Here is a 5,479-nt window from a genome sequence, read left to right as displayed (position 1 = left end):
AAATCATTTAAAAATTCACTCTTTAGTTTAGGAGGGCAATAAACAGTTGCAATTATAGTTGGGGTGGGACCAGATAAATTGCAGACAGCAGATTCGAAAGTGCTGTAAACAGGTACAGACACCGGCGAGATTTTCCACTTCTTGCGATATATTATCGCGATACCGCCCCCTCGGCCGGAGACGCGGGGTTTACAGATGTAAACAAACCCACTAGGAGTGGATTCATTGAGCTGGGAAAAGTCATTGGGCTGTTGCCAAGTCTCGGTTAGACAGAGAAAGTCTAGCTTACGGTCGGAGATGAGGTCCTGGATGAGATGTCCCTTGCCTGTAAATGAGCGGATGTTGAGCAGAGCGAAGTTGAGTGCGGTGTTGTCACAGCTGGTGGTGGTGCTAGCCGACCGAGCTAGGCGGGCTAACACACTGTGGTCGACAGCCCGGTTGGTGTTGCGTGGTGGGCGATGAGAGCTGGAGCATATAGTCTTTATAACTGAAGAGCTGTTGTGTTGAAAAATCCGGTGGGACCCTTGGTGGATGTATCTCGGACGAGGCTGGTATGCGATGTCCGGATGAAAGATTGAGAGCCTCAGGCGCAGGTCCAGGCAGGTGAGGGCGCAGCCAGAGCAGGTCAGCGGCCGAAAACTTAAGTAAACCCGTCACTAGCAGGTGAGCAGGCAGTAAAAAGAGCCAAACACAGACAAATAAGATGTACGTCCTAGCGGCCCACTGTCACGGATCCATCAGCGTCAGCACCAGATACCTTCACTCCGCCTACTCGTTCCGGTTCCCCTGACTACTAATCATCACCACCTGCCGTCACCACCTGCCATCACTTATCCGGACTATCATCCACTCCATATATACTCACCTCATTCAGTCACTCACTGTCTGGTCTCGTCTTTACCACGACTACAGACTCCCTATCGCTATTCCACGTTCCTGCGACTACTTACCTGCATTGATTCTCCAGCCCGTCAACCTGCCGTCAGTTCCCGTCCTTGGTCCCCGTCTGTTTCCATTCAGCTCCAGTCTCCAGCCCCGATCCTCTCTCCATTGCCCCGTCAGCTCTCCGACCTCCCGCTCCTATTCAGATAAGAGAACCATCATCAGACTGTTTATATCCATCTCCAACTTCATCTACCACGCTACTTACCATTGTCCTCTTAATTCAATAAACTCTGTTCAAACTCACCTGTCTGTTCCCTTCTGTTCTGTGACACCCACATTATAGACACAAGATGTGGCTCAGACCAGAACAGTGAAGGCTTAGACAACAGTAGTGCAGGCAAATCCAAAAAAGTTATTAAGCCATAAGATGAATCCAACAGCTAAAAGATACGAGTTTTACCGGCGAGCAGTGGCAGCAGGTTGCCCCAGCGTTCACTCGCCATGAGTCGAAATATGTAGTTGGGATGGTTTCATGTAACTTAGTTCTCCCTCGCTGTGTTATGGGTTTGTTATCTGCGTTTGTACACAGAGATTCAGAACCTCAGAACAACTCTTTGTCTGTTATGGAGGCAAGCAGAAGGGAAAGGCTGTCTCCAAGCAGAGGTTGGCACACTGGATAGTGCAGTAGTTTCAGCTCAAAACTTCACTGAGAAAGTGCAGCACAATTCCACTCATTCCCGTTTTGTGGGGCGAGGTGAGCGATGCAAATCTTGGATGCCAATGTTCATTGGCTCATTTATTTTACACTCAGGAGAGATCCCAAATCATTAGTTAAGTTCTGACATAACGTGTACATTCCCTACTTCAATGTTTGTGATCAATTACTATTTGTATTACCTTAGTTTTCCAACAAATATCACAATTAAATGGTGGATTACATCATATCTATAATGTATTACAAAATCACAAAAAAAAAAAAATACTACTCTGGAAACTTCTTGTGAAATCCATGCATACAAAGTCTGTGCATGTAATCCGTTCTGCACAGTCCTCTTTTTCGTTAACATTGTCAAGGTCCGAATCAGGCTTGAATTGGTTTGAAATTGACACCATGCTCAATATTTACACTAGTGAACAACTTGCAGCAGGTGTATGCCATTTCCTGAACAAAGGGTGCTTCTCATTTCTTATTTGCACATCCTCGTTTTCTTTCCTTGCTTCCTTTCCTTGCGTCTCAGCTCCACCCCCTGTAGGACGCGAGGGAAGGAAGCAGGAAAGCAAAGGAGGACAGAGGAATCGAATAAAAGCTTTTTTATATACATTGGAATACTTGATCACTCGAGCGTCACTCCACAGTGTCATCAGCAGCACTAAAAGGATCTGCCCTTATGTTGTTGAAGTTTGGTTATTTAATAAATTCATAATAAATAATAATAAAGATAGGCTATACAGTTGAAATATCTGAGATGTGTGGTTTATATAAACTGCAAAGGTAAAGTATAAATTAAAATGATTGTGACCGATGTAAATTGACACGTGCGTCACATTTAGTCAATATAACAGTTCCGCGAAGGATGCACCTGTGTATCCTCGCTTATGATAACACAGTCTCATCCCAAAAAGTCATATAATTGACGTTTTGGGACGTATTTTGACCATACGTCAATATCAGCCTTTTTAGGGCCCCCTTAAACGTCGGTAGATGGCGATCCCAGGCCGTCATACAACTGACGCTTTACCTTTAACGTCAGTTAGGTGACGGGTTAGGTTTAGGGTTAGGTTTAGGTATGGGGTAGAGTTAGGATCCCATAACCTCATCTACCGACGTTTAAGGGGGCCCCAAAAAGGCGAATATTGACGTATGGTCAAAAGACGTCCCAAAACGTCAGTTATATGACGTCTTGGGGTGAGACCGGGTTGCTTATGACTCCTCAGGAAGCCTCCCCACTCCTCGATCATCGACTCCTCACGGTGCAATTAGAGAATTGAGATGTCCTTCAAGATGGCTGAGCTCGATCGGTTTCCGGGTCATAGGAGGGAGGACGGAGGAGCGAGGAGACGAGGAGGGATATTGAGAAGCACCCACTGACTAAGCGCTGCCAATCACAACACACTGGGCCAGCTAAGCAATCACATTTCTGAAGTAGGGGATTCATCAAAATTGGCATGTTCGATCCAGACTGGGAAGAGAGGTGCTGTAATAATTTGATATATATATATACGTATATATGTATATATTTGAACAATCAAGTATGAAAACTAGTACAAACATATTCTCGTAAAAGGGCATAATAGGACCCCTTTGACTTCAAGAGGGTGGAGAATTGCATTTAGCTACTCGTTAGGATAGGTTCATTGTATGTTAGGTATAAATCTAACCTAAAGGCAGTGTTTGTAATGAAAAAATAAAATAAAACTAAGTCTATTTTTGTTGAGTATCCAAACTAGTGATTTTTTTTTTTTTATTGGGAATTGGCCATATTGGAGATCTGCAGTAGAGAAAATTGTCAATATGAAGACATATATCTGAAAGGGCATTTTTGAAGAAACTGGTTTGGACACAGTTGACACTCATCCCTGTGACAGAGCAGTGAAAAACCACAATGGCCTGTCTTCATAACCACAGGCGTAACCGCAAAATGGTTCAACAGCCACAGAAATACTGTCCGAACATATCACTGACACCTCCTCCGTGCTACATGCATTTAGGAGATTATGAGCATTCAGCTCTTGTCTGGGACACCAGAGGGCTGCCTGAGATTGTCAGAATGTGTCATATGTCAGTAACATCAGGACCCAAGACACTGGCCTTCAGGACTGTCCATCCTCAAAGAAACACTTTATGACATCAGTCGTGCTAACATAGATAATGTTCAAATTAATTCATATTGTATATATTATAATTATTATATGTATTAGTTTAAATTTATATTTATTTTTAAGGGGAGACTGTTATCCATTCCAGGCCCAGACAGAATACCTAACCTTTACATAAACTAAACTAAACACATAAAAGCTAGCTACTATTGCTAGCCTGTCCTAATATAAAAAGCAAGGTATAAAACAGAATAAAGAAACAAAAACACAATGCCAAAACTCTCACTTCTGCGTAATTACATATTTAAATGATAAATATAGCTTTTACATTCATCTTTTACAGGTTATTACACAATACCAACACATTAATTTCCATCTACTGATCTGATTCAAAATGTCTGGAAACACTTTACAATAAGGTTTCATTTGTAAACATTAGGTAATGTATAACTTAACATGAACTAACAATGAGCAGTACATTACACAAAGCAGTACACATTAAAAAAGTTTAAGAAATACTGTATCAATACAGTATTTATTAATCTCTGTTAATGTTAGTTAATAAAACTAGTCATTCATCATTTGTTCATGTTAGTTCACAGTACATTAACTAATATTAACAAATACAACTTTTAATTTTAATAATGTATTAGTGAATGTTGAAATTAACATAAATTAAAATTAATAAATCATTTAGAAGTACAGTTAATAATTAGTTCATGTTAAGTGTTACCAAATGTCCTTTACCTAAATGTGACTTTGTAAAGTATTGAGGGAGTTTTCGCTCTGCTTGTCTGGAGCCTTACACCCTCTACACATTCTGATTTGTAATGGTGTCTCAAGAATGGTCAGACTATATTCAATAGAGCTTATATGTAGGAAGAGTCCTTCACACAGTACGAAAGTCACAGCTGTCGCTTATTTAATACATAATCGTTTCTCAGTGGGTGTGAAGATAGGACGTCAGCTCTCCATTTGCAGATAGGAAAAGCAGGTAGGTTAGAGAGAGCAGTGTGAATATGGACAGGAAGATAACTATACACAGGGTGTCTATGAGAAAGATTACATCCTAAACAGGAGGTGGTGGGGAAGGAATGTAATTGACCAGCAATCATTTTGTGTGGTCGGTGGGGTGGTCTGGGGATTTGTGGAAGGACTGGTGGATGGAGGGTTATGGAAGTCTGTTTAATTCTACCCCAGCACTTAATTTGGGAAATACTCTGGATATTATCGCTCATCATGACCTTCTACATACACATCATGTCAAGGGTTAGTCCTGAGGAAAAGCTGGAGCCGGATCATCCCGGCAGGGGTTTAAGCTGAAAACATGGTGCTTGAGGAGATCTCATACCGGGAGCTGCTACAGAGAGGTCCACTTTCACTCTCAAGCTGTCGCTCAAAGCACGCTATGGCCAATCACAGTAGGCAGGCAGGCAGGCACAGGCATGTGACTTTAGTTAGAACACAGGCAGTTCTTTGTGTTTCAACACTGCTAATGACATTTTCAAGATTGGAACAGGGATATTGTTGGAATCATTTTGTTGGTTAAAAAAAAAAAAAGTACTATTGGAAAAATGCACAAAAGTCATACCTTTAGGGGTCAACAGCTTGGGACAATGCCTTTAAATGACTCATTTGTACCTTATTTACCTTTAATAGTTAAATTTTAGTACCACAAGTGTACTTATTACTATTCTAAGGTACTAAATGCACCTAGGGGTATATTAGGTATAGTCATTTTAAGGGTACTTCCCCAGTGACAAGCTGATGGTACAAC

This window comes from Pimephales promelas, chromosome 7 (genome assembly GCF_988280905.1).
Source record: "Pimephales promelas chromosome 7, fPimPro1.hap1.1, whole genome shotgun sequence".
Lineage (NCBI taxonomy): Eukaryota > Metazoa > Chordata > Actinopteri > Cypriniformes > Leuciscidae > Pimephales > Pimephales promelas.
The sequence above is the reverse complement of the archived record's forward strand: the minus strand, read 5'-3'. Positions refer to the sequence as shown.